Source organism: Heterocephalus glaber, unplaced genomic scaffold (assembly GCF_053883595.1).
Source record: "Heterocephalus glaber isolate CG9 unplaced genomic scaffold, H.glaber_assembly_v1.0 deba00000347, whole genome shotgun sequence".
In the NCBI taxonomy this organism is placed as follows: Eukaryota; Metazoa; Chordata; class Mammalia; order Rodentia; family Bathyergidae; genus Heterocephalus; species Heterocephalus glaber.
The window spans coordinates 57,339,926-57,363,136 of record NW_028258143.1 but is presented as its reverse complement, the minus strand read 5'-3'; the positions used below and the strand labels follow the sequence as shown (position 1 = coordinate 57,363,136).

The window sequence follows — 23,211 nt, the reverse complement described above, 5'->3', positions numbered from 1 at the left end:
ACAACATGACACGCACAAGGTAGCAAAGGTAACAAGGGAGAGACCTTAACAGCATCTTTCTGTTCCCTTTACCCTATTCAGACTACTTAGGGCGGATAGCACTCACACCCTTAATCCTAGTGTCCCCACCATGAGTCAATCACACACTCTAGATTTAACTTCCTCTGGAAAAGCATGAGGCTTTGGGGGGACATCCAAACAAGCCATAACAAGAACAAAGAGTCCAAGCATGGACCTGGTCAAACTATGTATGTGTTGGGCACTATGCTGTATGTAAAGGAGAAAGTATTAAACAAAACAGTTACTCTCTTCCTCTCATGGAGTTAATATTTAGTCTTTTATAATTAGGAACTAATAATTTAAGGACCAAATGAAATAATGTGTACAATGGCACAAAATAAATTAATTTAATTATCCCATTTAATTATGGTGTTTAGATTTCCCCCCTCAAAAAACCTCATGCTTTTCCAGAGGTATTGTTATTATTTCTCTGTGCAATATCTGTATCATGAAGGTGCCATTTATTGCAGAACTTAGCAAGTATAGGAAGTATCTTGTCTTAACTTTCTACTTCTCTTACTCAAACTAATCAAGATGAACAAAAAAACACTGGCAATTTTATTGATGTGAGTTAGTGGTTTCTAAGCAATACTATTTCCACACTAGTGCCATCTAGTGGAAAATTTATGCTTTTCTTATATGCTCTGACTGAGCAATCTGTTTCTTATAAAATAAGACTACTGATGTGTGTCCTGAAAGATTTAGGCTGATATTCAGAGCAGTTAATTTTTTCTCAAAAAAAAGGAAGGGGTAATGCTAGGGAAGCAAAGTTTCATCACAAGTCAGTTGTGAAATACCACATATTCAAGAAAAATAAGAAATTTAGCTATAAATTATTAAAATACAGTATGTATATATTCTTCATAGTACTTATTTATTTTCAACAGATATTTGAGATATAATCCCAAAGTCATAGATCTCACCCTTTGAAGTTGTTCTATCAGATGTTTTTTAGTATGTTCACAGAATTTTACAAGTGTCATTACAGTCAACTTCAGAGCCTTTCATCATCACTCAGTCATGACAGAATTGTCTTATTTTAAGTCATCTACATCTTTGAACACGAATTGAATAGTTCTAAAACATTTGATGTGTCTGAGGGTCTGAGGTTCAAAGAATGACTATTTGACTATTGGCCTTATATTATAGAAAAGATGTGTTGGACATTAGCAGGTTAAATTTTTTCAAGGCTGTAAAATATGTAGCCTAGCCAGGCTTTGTGGTGCACTCCTGTGATTCCAGCACTCTGGGTGACTGAGGCAGGAGGATCACAAGCTCCATTCAGGCTGGGCATCCCAGGAAATTTTTTAGTGAGACCTTCTCTCAAAGGAAAAAAGAAAAAGAGAGGGAGAGAGAGCTGGGGAGATAGTTCAGGGAGAAGGTCCTAGGTTCAACCCCTGGACTGGAAAAATCAATCAATCAATCAATCTAATACAAGTATTGCAATGATAAACTGATTTATTCTATATAAATTTAGATGTTCTTTGAAAGTTTTCCTCCTTCAAGTCTTATGAATTTGTTTTTTTAAAATGAACGCCAAGGGCCTGGAGATGTAGTTAAGTGGTACAATACTTTCTTAATATTTATGAGACCCTGAATTCAATCTTCTGCCCCCTACAGAGATATTTTAGATCTTTGAATGCGAAAAGAAAGTAGCAATTTTCTGTAGTATCTTCTAAATTCTCTCAAACTATAATGCAAGTGAAATAATGCTTCGTTGGTTAGTAATATTAGTCTTCATTCATTATATTTAATTAAAGTGGTTTTGCTCCATTAGCAAATTTTCTGTGGATTTGACCACTGATTTATTGGTGTTTAATCAGAAACTTTTAGATTTCTTTACATGGATATGGTCCACAGCTTCTATTTGTTCCACCTATAACCTATTGACTACTTTTAATGTATGTAAGGGTTTAGCTTGGCATGTTACTGGCACTCAAGAAATGATAGTCTCTTGAGTTTGCATACCTTTGAGTTTGAGAATAATATTTAGCCTCTGGTTTGTTTTTCACAGTAGACTGCGTCCTCGTGATTCAAACTGATGACATAAATCTTTTCAATGAGTAGCTCACAGGGCAGAACTCATAGGAACCACTTGGAGTAGCTCCATCCAACCATCTGGTGATTCTGGCTATTTAAATTAAAATAAAATTACTCTAAATTAGTTATAGTTAAAATAATTACACAGTCAGTTACTTCATTTAATTGGACTCATTTCCGGCACTCAAAAACTATTTGCAGCTTTTGAAAAGAAGCCCACATAGAATATTTCCATCACAGCAGAAAGGTGTATTGGACAGCTCTGCTCTGGAGAACTGGAATATTGGGTAAAACTCCTACTTACCTAACTCACAACCTTTTCACTGTTGTATTTCCAAATACCTTGACTGGTGAACAAGTTTAGAAAATAATTTTAATATTTCTATCTCTCTACCACAGCTTTATCACTCACCTCTCGCTCAAATAATTATGTAACCACAAGTTTCTATTCCTGTTCTATCCCTTTTTTTTTTTTTGGTAGCACTGGGGAATTTGAACCTAGGGCACTCACTCAGGGGAGGGAAATGCTGTATCACGAACCCACATCCCAGCCCTTTTCATTTTATGTTGAAACAGTGTGTCACTAGGTTGCTCAGGCTGGCCTTGAACTTGCCATCCTTCTTCTGTCTCAGCCCCCCAGAGAGCTTCAATTAAAGACATGGTGCATGATGCCCAGCTCTATTCCACTTTTGGGACCTTGCTGTCAGTTTTTGTATTGCAGCATTTTGTGTAATTCACTTGTAATAATTTAAATTTATAGTATTTTGCATCTTGCTCCCCTAGATTGTAACTCATGGAGAACTGGGGTAGCTAGTTTCAGAGTTTGCACTCCCAACTGGCTTGGCACAGTGCCTCGCCCATAGCAGTGAGTGCTCATTTTATCAATATGGCTTGATTCTTGTCAGCAAATGCTCTTGGACCAATCTTAAAATATGGCATTACTACTTCAAGAAAGACCATTTACACACTGAATATGCATAAATAATTTAACTCTTTGGTTAGGTAAAAGCTAAACAAACAAAAAGTCCAGGCTTGGGACCCCAGTGCTCCAAGGCCACCCACTTTGCTACAGAAGACTCAGGGTTGTGGCTGCACAGTAGGTGCCAGGGTCTAGGCTCCCTGAGAGTTGGGATCTCGCAGGATCTGGGGGCCAATCAGGAGCTCTGGCCAGTGCCAGTTGCCCACCCTAAGGCATTGTGCTTGGTAGGGCTTGAGGCACTCAGCATTGAGCCCCCGCCCTGGGACTGCCTGCTTCAAACCTGGGGTGAGGGCGCTCACCTGGCAGTGGCCGAGGGAGGCAGAGGACAGCACTGCTAGCCCTGGGTAGGAGTGGGCCTGGCTGGGAGAGGGTGAGCCCGACAGCCGTGAGATCTGATTGCTCATTATGCCCCATGCATTTTGGGCCTGGGTCTGTTCAGAAGGAAGCATCCAGCTGTCAGGGCTGTAGGAGGCTGCCCCACCTCCTCTCCCAACAGAAGATATTATTTTTTCCCTGCATTAAATTTATTGGTACATTTTAGGTATAAAATACATTTACATACATCATTGGAATCTTGTACCATTACATGAATATCTTGGTTCTTATTTTTTTTCCCCTTCCCCTGCCCTCCCTTCACCCCCTCCACCCTTTCCTATTTGCAAAGATTTTGTTTCTATTTTTTTTCCTTTTCTCATATTTTTTCTTTTCCCTTTTTTCCTTTCCCCTACCCCTCCCACTTCCCCTGCTCCTTTAGACCTTTACTTCCTATTACACAATATCAATTATACATTTTTAAAATTAAAGTATCAAGACGTAGGAGACATTATCACAGCTTATACAAAATTTCAAAGGATATGGAAAGCATATTTCAAAAATCTGTTTTGAAATAAATTTGACAACTTCTAAGAAGTATCTTGGAAGACAAATTAATGAAACTAACTGTGGAGGAAATATAAAATTTGAATAGGACCTATTAAAGAAAGTATATTCCTAGCTTGAAAACCTACCTAAATGACATCAACAGGCTCATATACATTTTAACTGATAAATTATATCAAACATTTAAAGCAGATAAAAAAGAAACACCTCTCCCCTCATTTTAGGAACTCAACATTGTGCTAATCCTAAAACTGGATAAACATAATAGAAGAAAAAAGTATGAACATAGATAGAAATTTGTTTAACAAAACAAACTATTAGAAGTCAGACATGGCAGTATGTAGAAAGTGGTTTTATTATAGGGATGGCAGTGTTGGTTCAGTGTTGGAAGATCCACCCCCAAAAGTCATCATTTTAACAGAGGAAAGGAGAAAGCCTTATGATCCTGTCACTAGTTGGAGAAAAAGTATTGGACTAAATTCCACAGCTGTTCATGGTAAAAGCTATCAGGAGACTAGAAGTAGAACAGAACCTTCTCAACAGATTAAAGACATGTACTCCATACTTCCAGCGAAAACGCCTTATATGAATGGGAAGATACAATGCTTTCTCCTTAAGGTGGGGAACAAGGACAGATATGCTTACTCTTCATCTCTCCATTAAACTTTGAAACCTAGGCCCAAACCACAATAGTCTGGCAATAAAATGACACAATTACGATAGGATTGGCAAGGTAGAAGGAAAATCTTTATATGTAGATGAAATGATCATCTACAGAGAAAATACTAAGAAATCTCTAGGAGCCCCTAGAGATTGTATTTGTTTGTATTTGAATTTAGCAGGATTAGAAAACACCAGGTATATATAAAAATTCAGGTCTATATATACTTGCTATAAATGAAGAATTGGATATTGAAATTTAAAAGTTATGTAGGAGTACAAAGGACTTAGAAAAGTAAAAAGAAAAAAACCCCAAACAAACAGTGTTGGAATATGTTTAGTACCTAACTGTAAGACTTCCTCTAAAGCTACAGTAATCAAGGCAGTGTTAGTGTAAGGAAAGACATATAGATCATTGGAATAAAACAGAGAATCTAGAAATAGAACCACACATATATGGTCCACTGAGTTTTGAAATATTATTTAACATTAACATTTTATAGAATATAAACTCAATTCAAGAGGCGAGGAAAAGATAGTGTTTTCAGCAAATGGCACTAGAACACCTGGTATCTGTATATAAAAAATTAACCTCAACCCTTTATTTCCATACATAAAAATAACTGGAAAAGATCTATGAATCTAAATATGAAAGACTAAAACTATAAAACTTTAAGAAGAAATTATAAGGGAAAATGTTTATGAATTTAGGTTAGGCAAGAACTACCTAGGATACAAAAAACATGATGCATAAAAGAAAAATATTGATAAATGACATTCCATCAAAATTTAGAACTTTAAATGACATCATTAAAATGAAAAGTAGTCCTTAAACAGACCATATTTACAATGCATATAACCTATGACCAGAATATATAAAGAACTCTTATAGCTCATTAATAGACAACCCAATTAAAAAGTAGACATAAGAAGATGATAAATAGCCAGTACAGCACAAGGAATGGTGTGCAACTCTAGAATCGGAAAAATACTAATAAGTACAATAATAAGATTGAATTATACACTCATTAGGGAGATGAAGTTAAAAGTTTTAAAAGCCTTGTCATGACTTTTTGTTGGATTCTCCCCCTTTGTGTTTAATTTGTCACACCCAATGGAATCATTCTGCTGGGTTTCCTGGGGTTGTGATCCTCATTGTCTTTTCCTAGGATTTGTCTAAAATTTTTCGGAGTGCTGGTTTGATATTCATGAAGTTCCTGAGGTGCTCTTTGTCATGAAAATATCTTATTTCTCCATCCATTTTGAAAGATAGTTTTGCAGGGTACATCAATCTGGGTTGGAGGCTGTTTTCCTTTAGGGCTTGAAGTACATCACTCCAAGCTCTTCTTGGCTTGAGGGTTTGTGTTGAGAAGTCTGCTGTGAATCTCATGGGCTTTCCTTTTTATGTGATTTGTTTCTTTTCTCTCATTGCTTGTAGAATTTTGTTCTTCTGTTGGATTTCTGGAATCCTAACTATTATATGCCTATGTGTAGATTTTTTTTGATCAAGGCTAGCTGGAGTCCTATATGCCTCGCTTATCTGTATGTCAAGTTCTATTTCCCTGCTTGGGAAGTTTTCTGCCATCACATCTGTGAACAGTTTTTTTAAGTCTTCTGCACTCTCTCCTGTTTCTTCATTGACTCTGATCAGTCATGTGTTACTCTTCTTTGCATCATTTAGCAGCTGCCAGATTGATTTCTCATGGTCCCTTACAATTTTAAAGCAATTTTTCTTTTCCTCCTCACTAATTGCAATCTTATCTTCTATATCTGAAATTTTGTCCTTATATTGGTTCATTCTGCTGCATAGACTTTTGATAGAGTTTGTAATCTCCTGGAAATCTGTTTGCATCTGTTTTATGGATTCCATTTGTTTCCTATGTTGGAATTCCATCATGTTCCTCTGATCCTCTATTTTTTTTTACCTGAGTCCTTTCTAGATTTATTAATCATGTCTTGCACTATGAGCACAATCTTTGCTGTTCTCTGAGAAATTATTTCTGATTTCATTTTCCCCAGATCCTCTTTTGTTGCCAGTTCAGGGAGTCCAGGTGGTTGAGTATCAGATTGTTCTATCTCGTTTCCCTTTGGGGTTGCTGTAGGTGATCTGGAAGTCTGTTTTTGAGGCTTGTTTACGTGCCTTCTCATTTCCACAGTGACGGCGGGTGCTTCTGGCGCCCATGAGGTTCACCTTCTCTGTCCTAGGAGCATGGAACAGCAGTGGGGGAGCCTCCTCCTGGGGGCACTGGGACTAGCTCACCTTCTCTGCCCTAGGAGCATGGAATGGGAGCAGGGCCACCTCCTCCCAGGCACTGGGACTGGCTCACCTTCTCTCCAGAAGATGTTATTATTAGTAGTATTGGTACTATTACTACTATCATTGGACCCAGCGAGAAAGAACCACTGAGAGACCAATATGAAATCCACACAGGAGTTTATTACCACCCAGGACCTGAGCTGAGCATCGGACTCAAGCCTTGACTTGGGGTAGACAAACATGTTTTATACACCTTTGAGGCGAACAGTTTCTAGGCCTCGCTATGGGATAGCACTAGCAAAGCAAGTGAAAGGTACAGAAGCAGAACGTCCTGCTGTTAGAACATTTGTAAAACAATACTTGATTAATTGTTATTTCTAAAGAGACTTTCTAAGGGGAGGAAGTTTTTAAGAGTCCTCCTTCTGAGTTCATCTAAAGGGCAGGCAGGTGGGTCAAACAGCAATATGGAGTCTGTCTTGCTAACTAGGGTCCTTCACTATCATCATTATTTTGGTGAGGCTCCCCTCTGCAACCTCTCTGATGTCCAGGTGAAGCTGATTTCCAAATAGAACTTTGTGCCTTCACTTGGCCACCTCAACCCAGAGGAGCCCAAGCTGGGAGTTTGGAAATCTGGATTCTTGTTCCAGCTCAGGGGCTAAGATACAGCTGCTGAGAAAGGGAAAAGGCCAGAGCCCCCTTTTAGGCTTCACAAGCATTGGTAATTTACCCTGGGTCACATCGTTGTGGCTGTATCCATTGGAGTCCTCTTGTCACTACAACAGACCAAATCCCACTCATCTTTATGGTCTGTTCGGTATTCATTCATAAAATATTCTAGTGAGCTTCCTCCCAGTCTTGCATCACCTCAGTTACACAGACTGTCAAACTTAAAAGCTTTCTTGATGTCTTCATTTTTCTGACCAAATTCTTATTTTTAGGGCAATGATATGTGCCAATATTAAATACTATTTTACCTAGTCCTTCTTAAGCACTCTAACTTGGGAAAAAATTTTATGCATCTGGAATGTGCCACTTATTGTATTCAAAAAAGATTGCTCAGATCACTCTGAAAAGGGAATTGTTAAACTTCTAAGATTATAAATTTTATGTTGACCCCTTCTCTCACCTTCACAGTCTCTCCTCACCATTCAGCAATTTGTGACCTTAAAATCACTTCATCTTTGCCTCATCTTCCTCATATGGAAAAATGGAGATATGAATAGTAACTCTATAGTCACAGGGCTGTTGTGAAGGTTGTGAATTAATATTTATAGGGCTTAGAATATATCTGGCACGTAGTGAGCACTTGCAGATGTTTACTTCTCTTACTATCTGTTTAGTCTCACAGTTGCCTCACTTTTGGATGAACAATCACTCTCACACTAGTTGTCACTTCTTTTCCTCTTTTAATGAGATATTTCTTCTTGAATACTAAATACTGGTAGAATGTCAGGTAGTTATAGGACAAAATTATTGCCCTTGATATCTTGCCCCTTCCCTTGCTGCCATTGCTGAATCTCTGGCTTTTGATGTACTTGGAAGAAGGTGATAAGCTTTTGTACCAGCATTAGTCTTCTGTGATTAAAGATGGCAGCAATAAAAGTTTTAGTTGTGACTAATACTGGTAATTTGCACAATGATAAAATAATTTTTTTACAAGTGACTTTGATGTGAAATCTAGAACTTATGAATTGTTTCCCAAATTACTAGTAACATTTGATTGGTATAAACAATCTGGTCTTTCTACCTCATATAAAAAATCAAAAGTAAGTATTCTTTCAATAGTCTAAAAAATAAGTATTACTTAGACTATACTGATATTTTGTCTTCATATGATATAAATTGGTTAGAATGAATGCATTTTGCTAAAAGGCTATACATTTGCTTTTGTGTCTAAAGTTTTCCCCTTTATGGTTTCTATTAAAAGGAATTCTGAGCTTCTTCATATATTTAATAGAATTGATACATGTAGAAATTGACTGCGGTGTTTTTGAGTGATGTTTCAAATTTTAAAGTAAGCTTCTTTTGAATAAAGTTAAGCTTCCTTATCCTTAGACCTAAAACATTGATTACTGCCTTACTTGTTTTTGGATACTGACTACTAAAAACTACCATTTTCCCTTTAGGTGGCTTATTAACACTCTTGTAGGCTGACATGTAGATTTAAAGAAATTAAGAAGATAGTTTTTGGCAGGCATAGGGGTGCACTCCTATGGTCCCAGTACTCAGGAGACTGAGGCAGGATTGCTGCAAGTTCCAGGACACACTAGGCTACGTAGTCAATTTCTGAACTACACTGGGTGACATGGTCTCAAAAAAACAATAAATAAATAAATAGTTGTAGGTTATTGTGTATAAAGTCCTAGCTTTTCACTCAGTAATAACTAATTTTAGCTAAACAATGGTATATATTTCAATATTGGTAGATTAATGCCAACATTTTTTATTTCTCAGTGGGTTTTATGGATAAATATGTGGTTAGGACTGTACTGTCAAAGAATAAGGTATTTTCATGATTTCTAGAATGGTAATTTGTTGTATTCAAGTCTATCCCATCCACCACCTCTCCTGTACTTGCTCTTCTCAGAACACGAAGAACAGAAAAGTAAAATCCAGGTAGAGTATTCATTACCATATCACAGAATATTTTTTGATAAATTGAAATTACTTTATGTTTTATTTCATTTTAGATGCAGGAGGCATTTATTTAGTTATATAACATTAATATTTAGTTACATAACATTTTTTGGCAGTGTTCACCAAAATATCTTTGTACAAAATCTCTTCCATATATAAATTGACCACGAGAAAATAAGATCTCTACTAAAAACCATATATTTTCCACTGCATTAGTATTAAATATATATTAATGTTAAGTGAACTCAGTAATGTTATTTCTCATTGCTTTCAGGAAATGCTTGATCTAGTCTGGTAGACTGATTTATAGCTGAGAATATAAAGTAAATAAGAAATTATTTTACATATAGTTTGTTATAGTCTCTTCCTGTTCTGCATAACTTAAAAATTTCCAGTTCTATTACTATAGGCATATAAGAATGCTTAATGAATATCATTCTTAAACACCTTTTCAATATTGTTATTTTTAAGTAAGGGGATGCAAAATTAGACCTGTATGTTTCACATCATATTTTATGCATGTATTTATGGAAGTGAAAAAGAAAAGAATGCCACTGTCTTGTATAAATTCATAAACAGTAATTTTTCTAAGGCTACAGTAAAACCAGGTTTATAGCAATAGCATTTTGTGAAGCAACTATGGCTAGAAAATTTAAAATTGATAAATGAGATGATTGTTTATAAAATTGTTTTTGAGCACTCAGATGTTAAAGCATGCATACTTTAAATATGTTTGTGTTTCCTATCATTAGCATTCACTTTAGCCAAAGTGATAGAATTACTGTTTTCCTTCAGCTTTGCAATCTGATATTTTCTTTGTTCTGTGATTTAAGGTTTCATTGAAGAACAATGTGGGAGATGCTAAAGCAAGCAAGGTCTTTGTTGAGCAGCGTAATGCCACACAGTGCAAGAAAGTGGGAAACACAAGACAGGCCCAGACTCTGGGACTTCTTTGGCAGAAAAACAGGACTAGCACCAGGATTTTCTTATTCTTATTGAAATTAAAGTGAAGATAAAAAATTAGCAGTAGTAGGACAGTCTCATTTTGTGACAAAGAATAATACATATGATTTGGCATTATAATAATTGCCTAATTTGAAGCATTGAAAATGGACCTTGTGCATATATATTATGGAAATGCTGATTTATATCAGAAGACCTACATTTGCAGAACTGGCTATTTTTTGATCAGAAAAATTAGCTTTTTGTATGGCATGGGATTTTTCCTATAAAGGGTATTTTATTTTATTTAGTACCCTTGTCTTGAAAAAGTGTGAGCTAGAGTTAAATGGTAGTAGTTATTCTTAGCAGGGTGTAGTTTGAACACTCTGTTAAACGGATTCTTTGTTGGCAGAAAGGGAGTATATAGTAAAGTTAGAAAGCATTTTGGAATTGAGATTAAAAGGGGTTAGAAAAGATTATGATGTTTTCATAAAGCAAATTGTTATTCCTCGATATGCACTGTGTGTGTAATATGTGTGTATACATATAATTATGTATATCTAGATTATTATATTGGATAATTTTAAAATAGGATACAATTCTATTTTGAACTTTTCTGGGGGCCTAGAATATCTTATAGGCCAGAATATCACATCAGTGAGTTTTGAAAGGGGTTTTATTTTTTGTTTATATCCTTTTATTAAGTGTAAATTAGCCCTTTTAGTATGTATAGTTCATTAGTAGTTTCTGCATTCATAATGTTGTCCAATCATCACCATTCCCTGGTTTCAAATTTTTTTTATCACTGCAGAATCTGCATCTATTAAGTACTCAGACTTCCTTTTCTCTTACCTTCATTCCTTGGCAAATGCTAATTGTTTTCTGTTATTTTGGATATTTTGTATAAAAGGAATCATATAGTATGGTATGTGACCTTTTGTGCTTTTTTTTTTTAACTTAGAATAATGTTTTCAAGGCTCATCTATGTTGTAGCATGTGTCAATACTTCAATATTTTTTTATTTCTAAAACTCTAATTATGGCCTACAGCTGCAAAACTTCAATCTCTGTCTTTATCATCACATGATTCCTCTATGTTTCTGTCTACATATGGCTGCTTTCATGGAAGGACACTCATCATATTGGATCAGGAGCCCATCTTATTCTAGCATGAAATCATCTCTACTTAGCTAATAGCATCTGTAGTGACTCTATTTTTCAAATAAAACCATAATCTGAGATAGTGAAGGTTAGAATGTCAACATATCTTTTTTATTTTCAATAGACCTTAATAACAAACTATATATAGATATAAAATAAAATAAATTGATAAGTGATACAGTATTTATGCAAAAATAAATGGAATAGCATTTAATGTTTGTTGAGCTACTATTTCAGCCCTTTTAAAATAAAAAACAGTTGTTATTAACAGCATGTCATTGAATTCAGGATGTGCAAAAATACTGGTGAATAGGTATTGTGTAATAAAGAATTTGTCTGATCTTTGTCCTGGGTTCTTGTCAGGAATCTAAAACCTCAGAATTTCCTAATTGATGCCTTATCATGCTTTGGCCATGGGACCTGGACTCTAGTTATGCTAACAAAATGACTTGACTCATACTATGCTTCTAGCTAGGTTCAGAATGGGATCTGACCATGCTGGAAAACCCAAGCATGTGATTAGAGAAATGGGGCTTTGAGTTAGGTGAGGGAGGCTGGAGGTTGAGCTCAGTGAGTTAGTCAATTACATTTATGTAATGAAACTTCAATTGAAAATTCTGGAAACTTTTATTGGGAAGAGCTGAGTTTCTTCACTGGTGAACACATCTATATGCTGGAAAGCTGATGAATCAATTCCATAGGAATATGACCCAGAAAGTGTGCATTTAAGACCCTATAAGTCTCTTCATCTATCTGGTCCTGATTTGTATCCTTCATAATAAAATTGTAACTGTACAGTGCTTTCCTGACTTCAGTGGGGCTGTTCTAGTGAATTACTAAATGTGGTGTGGTTGTGGAAATTCCTGGTTTGGTCCAGTTGGTCAGAAGTTTGGGTGGCTTGTGGTCCCTGAAGTTGCAGCTAGTGTCTGAACTGAGAGCACTCTGACTGGGGACTGCTGAGTTTGTGCTGACTCTGAGCAGTTGTGTCAGAATTGCCACAGGATTTTCAAGTTGAGATAAAAAGACCATCTATTCTAATTTTCTGCTGTTTTTTTTTTAATCATGAATGGGTGTTGAACTTTGTCAAATGCTTTTTCTGCATCTATTGAGATGATCATATGGTTTTTGTCCTTGACTCTGTTAATATAGTGTATTACATTTACTGATTTACATATGTTGAACCATCCTTCCATCCCTGGGATACATCCAACTTGGTCAGATTGTATGATCTTCTTGATGACCCTCTGTATTCTGTTTGCCAGTATCTTGTTGAGGATTTTTGCATCTACGTTCATTAGGGAGATTGGCCTGTAGTTCTCTTTTTTTGGTTGGGTCTTTCCCTGGTTCTGGAATCAAAGTAGCACTTGCTTCCAGGAATGAATTTAGATGTATTGCTTCCCTTTCAAATTCACTGATGAGTTTAAAGAGTAATGGTGATAGTTCTTCTTTAAATGTCTTGTAGAATTCAGCAGTGAAGGCATTAGGACCTGGGCTTTTCTTTGTTGGTAAATTTTTTATTATGTTTTCAATTTCTCTCATTGTAATTGGGGTGTTTAGAATTTCTATATCTTCTTAATTTAACTTTGGCAATTAATATGTGTCTAGGAATCTGTCCATTTCTTCTGTGTTTTCCATTTTATTAGAGTACAGTTTCTCAAAGTAGGTATTGATGACCCTCTGAATTTCTGCTAGATCTCTTGTGACTTCACCATTTTAGTTCTTAACTGCATGGATTTGAGCCTTTTCTTTCTTTTTTCTGATAAGGTTGGCTAAAGGTTTATTGATTTTATTTATTCTTTCAAAGAACCAACTCTTTAATTCATTGATTTTTTGTATTGTTCTCTTAGTCTTCATTGCATTGATTTCTGCTCTGATCTTCATAATTTCCTCCCTTGTACAAGCTTTAGGTTTGTCTTGCTCTTCTTTTTCTAGGAGCTTAAGGTTCAGCATTAGGTTGTTTATTTGAGCTTGCTCTGTTTTCCTACTGTGGGCATTTACTGCTATGAATTTCCCTCATAGAACTGCTTTCATTGTGTCCCATAGATTCCTGTATGTTGTACTGGCATTATCATTTAATTGTAAAAATTGTCTAATTTCTTCTGTGACCCATTAGTTGTTTAGGAGAGTGTTATTCAATTTCCATGTGTTTGTGAAGTTCTTGCACTTTCTTATGCTATTGATCTCCAGTTTAATTGCACTATGGTCTGATAATATACATGGGATAACTTCAATTCCTTTGCATTTACTTAAACATGGTGTATGTACTAGTATGTGGTCTATTTTGGAGAATGACCTGTGTGCAGCTGAAAAGAATGTATATTCTGATTTTGTGGGGTGGAACACTCTCTAGACATCTATTAAGTCCATTTATTCAAAAGCTTGGTTCAGTTCTAGTATTTTGTTGTTGATTTTTTTGTCTAGATGATCTGTCTATTTGTGACAGTGGAGTATTGAGGTCCCCCACTACAATTGTATTAGTGCTTATTGATTTTTCATGTCCATTAATATTTGTTTTGTATAGTTGGGGGCATTAGTATTTGGTACATAAATATTTATGATTGTCATCTCTTCCTCTTGGATTGTTCCCTTTACAAGGATGTAGTGACCTTCTTTGTCTCTCTTAATTAGTTTTGGTTTGAAATTTACTTTGTCTGTAAATAAGATAGCTATCCTTGCTTTTTTCTGGGTTCCTGTAGCATGGAGAACTGATTTCCATCCTTTTACTTTCAGTCTATAAGTCTCGTTTTGAACTAGGTGCATTTCTTGTATACAGCATATTGTTGGATTTTGCTTCTTAATCCATTCTACCTGTCTGTTTCTTTTGATTGGTGAATTGAGGCCATTAACATTGATGGTTATAAATGATATGTATTGACTTATCATTGTCATGTTATTTTTCTGTTGTTGACTCTTTTTTATTTTTCCTTCTCTCTCTTTAATTTCTTGCCTTGCCTGATGGATTTGCTCTGTTGGGCCCCATGGAGTTGTGACCTTCATTGTCTTTTTCTAGGATATTTTTTATAATTGTTTGGAGTGCTGGTTTGGTGTTCATGAAGTTTCTCAGGTGTTGTTTGTCATGGAAGTATCTTATTTCCCCATCAATTTTGAAAGATAGCTTTGCAGGATACATCAGTCTAGATTGGAGGTTGTTTTCTTTTAGGGCTTGAAATACCTCACTCCAGGCTCTGCTTGACTTGAGGGTTTGTGTTGAAAAGTCTGCTGTGATTCTGATGGGCTTTCCTTTGTATGTGATTTGTTTCTTTTCTCTAACTGCTTGTAGTATTTTGTTCTTCTGTTAGGTCTCCGGGATCTTGATTATTATATATATAGGTGTAGATTTTTTTTTGATCATGGCTAGTTGGAGTCCTGTATGCCTCACTTATCTGTATGTCAAATTCTTTTTCTCTGTTTGGGATGTTTTCTGTCATTAATTCTGTGAACAGGTTTTTTTTTTTTATGTCATTTGTACTTTGCCCTGCTTTTTCGTGGACTCCTATCAGTCTTATGTTATTCTTCTTTGTGTCATCTAGGAGCTGTTGGATTGATTTCTCATGGTCCCTTACTAGTTTTAAAGACCTCTCTTTTCATGGTCACTGACCACCATCCTGTCTTCTATATCTGATATCTTATCTTCAGATTGGCTCAGTCTGCTGTATATAGAGTTTTTAATCTCCTGGATATCTGTTTGAGTCTGTTTCATGGATTCCATTTCTTTCCTATGTTGGGTGTTCATGGTTTCCATTTCTTTCCTATGCTGAGCATTCATGGCTTCCATCATGGTCCTGAACTCATCTATTTTTTTTTTAGCTGTTTCTGTTCTAAAGTCTCTAATCATGTCTTTCATTCTGCTCACCATCTCTGTAGTTATCTGGGAAATTGTTTCTGTTTTGAATTTTTCTAGAGCCTCATTTATTTGTTTTGCTACTTCCTATGTTATCAGTTCAGGATGTCCAGGTGGTTGATTATCATACTTTTCCACATGTTTCCCCCCAGAGTTTGCCTTTGGTGAGCTGGACGTCTGGGATTGTGCTTTGCTTAAATGTCTTCTCATTTCTATTTTTGTTGTTGGTATGTCCTTGGTTAAATTCCTGGGTTGATACTTCGATATTGGTTATTGTAGGTATCTTTGTTGTTTGTATTTAGAACCCTTATGGAATGATTGCTTCTCAGAGGTGTCTTACAGATGTAGCTGGTCTTTAGGTTTTGAGTCTCTAATGACTCTAGGGCAATCTCATTTTCATCATACCAGAAGGATAACTGATTAGATCAATCACTAGAGCTTAGCCCAAGTGATACAACAACAATAGTATCAAGCACAGTTTAGAAAATGACAATTTGTCGTAGTTATTAATCTATCACCTTTAACCATGTGAATTAAATCAAAATCAAAGACCAGCCCAAAATGTGTTTATAGTGAATAAACTCTTCAATATAACAACTTTACCCTTTGGATGGGGACTTAGAAGGCATTGGGGAGGGAGGGATAGATAGGTATAAGAATAGGGCATGATTAGAAGGGAGGCCAGAGGACATGGGAAGGTCACACAAACTCTACGAAACTGTTGAAGACAAGAGGAAAAGACAGCATGATAGAACAAAGATAAGAACAGAACAACCTAACAGCAATAAGGAAGCTAGAAACTGTAATAAAAAGAGAGAAGAAGAACAATGTGGTAGAGCAAGAGTGAGAGGAAGAGAGAAAGAAAAGTTAAAAAAAAGAAAAAGAAGAAAGAGAAAAAAATTTGAAAAGAGTAGAGAAAAAAAAGAAAAATTAAAATCAAAAATAAGAAAAAAAATAATTTTGAAAATAAAAAAATAAAAATGAAGGGCCTCCTGCAGGGTATGTCTCTGCTGTCACAATAGACCATATGGGTTGCAGTGTGCAGTTATGAGTCAATTAGTCTCAGCAAGCCAGTAGCAGACCCTTGAGATTCAGGCTGATTTCTGGCTGCAAGGCCCAAGTTGAGCTCCCTGACCTCCTGCAGGGTTGAATTCTGCAATATTCTACTGTAGGTTCCAGTTGCGCTTCCCCTGAAGATAGTCCAGGTTCCGCTGGGAGGTGGTCATCCCTCTAACTTACTAACAGTGGTTTGGTGTGCCTTTATTGCAGCAATTCTCTTCACTTTTCCAGTGGGCTTCAGTTTTCATCAAGGAGCCTGAGAGAGGCCCTCTTTCTGTTGTTCACTTTTGCTGTATCTTCTGGAGCTCAGGACAATGGCCTTTATGAGCCCCTGTGCCTCTGTGGTGTGGATCCAGGTACAGGCTCAGTCTGGAGACCGGAGGTGCAGAGAGGGGTGGGCTCCGCTCCTCACCTGACTGCTTCTGGCTGGGTGGTGTGAGTCTGAATAAATCAGTTTTAAGGTCCCATTTATTGTTTGCATTTATATGCCTCTTTAATTTTTAAACTAATATTTCTCTATAGTGTCATTTTATTCTTAACAATAAACTGTTGAAGTCCTAATTTGTAGACCAACTGTAAACTAATATTCTGTAGCTTCCAGTCTTTTGAGACATTTATTGATTATTAGCATTGATTTGAAATACTTAAACTTACTATAAATGTATTTTTCATTATAGGTTGTTGTTAAAGATTGCAGGCTGTATAAAAGGCTTTGTTTTTAACACTTTTAGAACTAGAAATGAAATTTCTCTAAATCATATTAGTTAAGTTTTATGAATTATTTGGGGATTATTATTTAATTCTATTGATGAATTAAGAATAATATAAGTAGCTTATTATGTTAATTGGAGTAGGATTTTAAAATAAGGTTATGTAAAATACAATAAGGATTTAAAGATTTTCTTTAGCAAACATTGGTCAAAGAAAGATTTGAATAAGAATAGCTGGGAAATCAGTAGTGGTGTTGATACAAATTGTGGTGTACTGTCAAACATGTTTTATTTTCTATGTATGGTCTTTACACAGCAAATAGTTATACTTTTTTCAGAAGAACATATAAATTCTAATATTTTAAAGAAAATTCTTTGTCCCATGTGATTTGTGTACAATTTTGCAAAATTCATAATTGTAGTAATAATTTTATATTGTATGCATTTTTAAATTGTGGTAAAATATATATAATATAAAGGTTATCATCTTAATTGTACAATTCTGTGGCATTAAGCACATTCACATTGTTTTGCTACCATCATCACTATTGTCTCTAGATACTTATTTCACCATAATACACTCAAAAGTTCATCCATGTTGTACCATCTTTCAGAATTTCTGTCTTTGTTAAGGCTGAGTGATATTTTATTGTTTGCAGGTAACACATTTGTTTACCCCTTTATTCATTATTGGAAACTCAGATTGTTCTACCTTTTGGGCATTGTAAATAATGCTATTATAATCATGGGTATATGAGTATCTGTTGAGTCCCTCCTTTCATTTCCTTTGGGTATATACCCGGAAATGTAATTGCTGAATCCTATGATAATTCTATGTTTAATTTATTGAGGAACAGCCATACGATTGTCCACAGTGGCTGCACCATTTTAATATTCTCAGATCTGCATTGCACAAGGGTTCCAATGTCTCTGAATCTACACCAATACTTGTTATTTTATTTTTTATAATATCAAAACTAGTGAGTGTGAAATGGTATCTTAAATGGGTTGGATTTGCACTTCCTGCATGACTAGTGGACCATCTATATTTGCATTTGGAGACAATAATAACTTAAGCAGGTTTTAGAAATAAATTATTTGGTTTAATTCATTATATTTTCCTGGTGTTCTATGCAAGTGAGTGACAGAACTAAGATTCAAATCCAGGTTTTCTTGTGTCCTTAAAGAAATCATATCATGGAGTTAGCATATTCGCTACACTGACTTGTTAGGGATTTTGCCTGATGACATATCAAATCTTGCTTATAGATGATGTAGGCTAAATCATAAATATGTTGATAACTTTAATAATACCTTGAAATTCTCATATACTAACTGAAAATTCAGAGTCCAAAAGAATATTTCCCCATATGAGTGTGACAAGGAAATTGTGTATGATAGCCTTTCCCAGCCTTCCTCTGTTCCTCTCCCTCTGCCAACTAATTTTGTTTGAAAATATCACTCTTTGTGATTTTAGTGGTCATATTTATACTTTTAATATCCATATACTGCTGCTGCTTCTGCTTCTGCTGCTCCTGCTTCCTTCTCCTCCTCCTCCCTCCTTTTCCTCCCCAACCTCTCAGTACTGGAGATTGAACCCAGAGGCCCTTTGCTTTGGAGCTACTTCCCCAGCCCTTTTAATTTCTTATTTTGAGATGAGGTTTGCCAAGTTTCCCAGGCTGGCCTTGAACTTGTGTTTCTCCTGTCTCTGCCTCCTGAGAGCTGGGATTATAGGCTTGTAACACCATGCCTAGCATGGTTCTATTTTTTAATTCATCTATTTTAAGCAGCATTTGCTGACCTCTACTATATAAGAAAAGAAAATCAGTTTTTATACCACTGATATTTTTTCACACTATTCCATGAATCTTGCTTCTTAAGTTATTTCTACTCTGATGTATTGTAATGAAGTATGATAAAAAATACAGTGAATGTGTAAATTTGGGAAAATTATATTATAGGAAAAAATACATTGCTATTAATTACCCTCAAAATATTCCTCCTCACATTGAATGCATTTATCTCATTTTTCTTGCAACTTTCTTAAGCAGTTTGGAAGTCTTCTGTCCTAAGTGTCCTTAGCTCTACTGTTGTAGCTGCCTTGCCACTTGAATCTGTTCAAAATATTTACCTTCTATGATCATTTTGACTTTGGGGAAGAGCCAGAAGTATCATGCTTCCAGATTTGGCAAATAAAATGGATGAAGACACACAGTAATGTTGTTATTGACAGTAATTATCTTAAATGGTTGATCAACAAGGAGTGATTGTAAAACATGATGAACGTTTAAATTAAAATATTTATTACAGTAAAAGACATATTGCCATTTAACTCCATCTCAAAATACTCCCCCTACTTCAAACACACTTATCCCATAGTTATTAGCTATTGTCTTTTAATGAAATAAGTATTTTTGTTGTTGTTGTTTTGGCTCTGGGGATCGAAATCAGGACCTTGTGCTTTGCAAGGCAGGTACCGGAACCACTGAGCTAAATCCCCAGCCCTAATGAAATAAGTATTTAAAAATTTAAACATTAACTGTATCTTTCTTTCTTTCTTTCTTTCTTTCTTTCTTTCTTTCTTTCTTTTTTTCATTCTTTCTTTCTTTCTTTCTTTCGAGGAAAGATTTATTTAGCTCACAGTTTGTAGAGGTTTCAGTCCATAGTCAGTTGGCTCCAAGGCAGAGTGGCACCTGGCAGAAGGACAACAGTTCATGGCAGCAGAAGACAGTGAAAGCAACAAGAGCTCTTTCAATCACCTCTTATATATCATTTACATCTCATGTAATGATAAATACCATAGTTATTTTAATATTTTTTTTGCATTTAAATTATATGAGTAAGTATTCCCAGCATATACCACAACGTCTTTATCTTAGTTGGTGGATGTTTACCTGTTACTTATTAGATGATGAAAGTAATACTAGAATAATATTCTAGTTATTGCATGTTTGAAAATATTTGACAGTTACCATTCCACTTGAATGATAAATTAGCTGGCATAAAATTATTGGGAGACACTGTAATTCCTCAAGATTTTATGTGTCATGTTGAATTGTTTTTTGGAGAAATATGAAATGGGTCTGATGGTTTTCCATTTGTGTTACTTGGTTTTATTTTTATTTTATATTTTCCCCCTAAATTTCAGTAAAGTTCTTAACTGAGCTTTAATAACTTTGGCTGAAATTAGTGAGACATGCCTTTGATATCAGCACTCTGATAGACTGAGGCAGGAGGATTGCAAGTTCTAGCCCACCATGACCAACTTAGAAACTTACTGAGTCCCTGTCTCAGAAAAAAATTTTAAAAGGGATGGAAGTATAGCTCAGTGGGAATGGCCTGAGTTCAATCCCCAGTACCAAACAAACAAACAAAACAACAACAAAAAAGATCCTACTTTACATATACTAGACTATGTCTAGGCCTTGTTGATATGTTTCAGTATTTCCTCAGACATATTGTGTTCTTCCAGTTGGTAGATTTAGGGCATTTTGTTTTTGAAAGTTTTCTTGAATTATATGTTTTAATAATTTTATTGCATTTTATTTGCTTTAAAAAAATCTTACATAGGCTACCAATTATGCAGGTCTTGGATTTATTGTGCCTAAATATGTTGTGTGTCTGTCATTTCCCTCTTCATCTGATACCATAGCTAAAGTGATTATTTTTATTTTTATTTATTTATTATTATCTTTATTTTTTCCATTTTGTTTTATCTGTATTTTCAAGTTTGTGCTTTTGGCAGCAGCTGTTCTTTTTGCTGTCATTTATGTCTTTTTTGTTTTATCATTTTCTACTTGATTCTTTGTTGCTTAGCTTTGAGCCCTTACCTCATAAATACCTTGTTTTGAATCCATGAAAATGTGGTCATGAGTTTCATCTGATATATATCTGATATATACATACATATATAGGTATATATGTATATATACCTATATATGTATATATATATATGATTCTGATGGCTATTTTTCATTTAACTTTTGATTTTTATATTTCTTTCTGCTTTGTGTCTGTATGTGGTATGTGTGTATATGTACATGTTATATGTATGTTTTTTCAATTTTTATGATGCCATTTTCTTTTTGATTATTACTCACCTTTTGATGAGAGCAGTTCTTGGACTGGTTATTTGAAGAATAGTAGTGAGGGTGAAGGCTGAGTGTACTGGTTAGTTATGAGGTCTCCTTTCCCCATAGATACATGCTAGAGATGTGTATATGTGTCTGAGTATGTATGTGTGTGAAGGTGACAGTGTTATTTTACTCTAGCTGACAAAGACTGGCAACCATAGGCTTATACAACCTGTGCTCTTTCTCTTCTATCTTTCAGTATAGAAGGGTCCTTCTTTCAAAGGTTGAAGGACCATTTTTCGTTCTTTAATCCTGGCCCGCCTAACCTCCACAATCTCAAACTGAATTTAAAAAGACTTTCTTAGCCCGCTGATGTACTCTGTTCTTGCTCAGTCATACAAAAGGTTATGACTTCATTTTCATGTACGTCACATACTTGGGAGAATGTTCATCTTCTCCTGATCATTAGTGATAGGTGTCTTCTCACTTTAGTCTATGTTTCATGTCATTGGTATTCTAATTATATCATGTTTAGATTTATAGATATTTCCTAAAGAGTTTTATCAAAAGTAGAGTGATCATTAATGTTTTCCTTTGTCTATTTTTTTACTAGTTTTAGGAAAGAAAAATAAAGGCATCTCTCTCTCTCTGTCATCTTAAAAATGGATTTTTGAATCATACTTTAATGGGAGATGTGGACAGAAGCAATTTGGTATGATTGATACAAAGAACATGGAAATAGTAGTCAGAAATCCTGATTTCAAGCAAGTTACTTTCCTCTCTTTGGGCCATCATTTACTCATATGCAAAATGGAGGACTGATCTGTAAGATTTATAGAAGGAACTGTTGATCCTAGGAGGATGAGGCACTATTTGGCTCAATGTATATTGGGTGGTAGTTGGTTGGTTTGCCTTGGGTAATCCTAAACTGTGTGACTGTGATTTCTACAGAGTAGCCAAAGAGTGGAATCTAATTGAGGTTAGTCTTATAGGTCAGAGTGTATATATTTTCCTAGTTAAAAGCCTTCCTGTTGAATTGGAAGGTAATCTTACACATACATGGGTCATGCCAGAAAGTAAATCCTATAAATGTAACTGTATAAACTTAAAGCTTATTTTCAACTTTATAAGTATTCTCTGAGGAGAAGCAACTTGGAAGGAATATTTGGAAAACCCAAAGAAATATATCCCTGGAACTAAAATGATCTTTGCTGGTCTTAAAAAGAAGAGTGAGAGAGAAGATCTTTTTCAGTATTTGAAACAGGCAACATCTTCATGAAATGCTATTGCAACTTCAAAATATTAGTTACTAATTTCAAATATTGTTTAAAAAGTGATATTTGATATTTCTTGACCAGCCTGTGGTTTGGTTGATATTTTTGATTGTGTGAGTCTACTAATCAGACATTTATGATCCTGAACTTGCTTTTGTCTGCTCACTAAGGATGGCAATAGTCAGGAGAGAGGAGGAGAGGAGAGGAACTTGAAACATACTGTGCTTCAGTAGTCTCTGCTTCATAATATTTTATATGCCTAGCAACTATGATGATGACATATTCATTTTTCTGTAATTTAAATGGTCATCTAGTCAATATTAGCTATATTGTTGATTAAGCTATGTTTAGTTATGTATTTGCCTTTTATTATAAGGAATAAAGTAACTGAAAGGAAAAACAAAGTCAAATATTGGAAATATTTTTGAAAAAAAAGAAGTGCAATTATTGGCCTTGAGCAAACAGAAGAAGACCTGGAGAGAAGGAGAAAAGCATGTCCTCTCTTAATAAGCTTATCATGTAACATGTAGTTACATTCATGTGGTACCCTGGAATCCTGTGCAGTATGAAGCTGACCGCAGGGAGGGAAAGTGGGGACCCTTGTGAGGGAGGAAAAAACTGCATAACCTTTATCCTAAAT

At 35.3% G+C, this 23,211-nt stretch overlaps 1 protein-coding gene and 1 pseudogene across 1 annotated transcript in view; both read left to right on the top strand.

The window, feature by feature from the left end:
• The window catches only part of Pde11a (phosphodiesterase 11A), a 514,960-nt gene that overhangs the window by 3,728 nt on the left and 488,021 nt on the right, over positions 1 to 23,211 (top strand). The window lies entirely within an intron of this gene.
• Positions 7,116 to 22,724, top strand: LOC147829978 (cytochrome c, testis-specific-like; annotated as a pseudogene).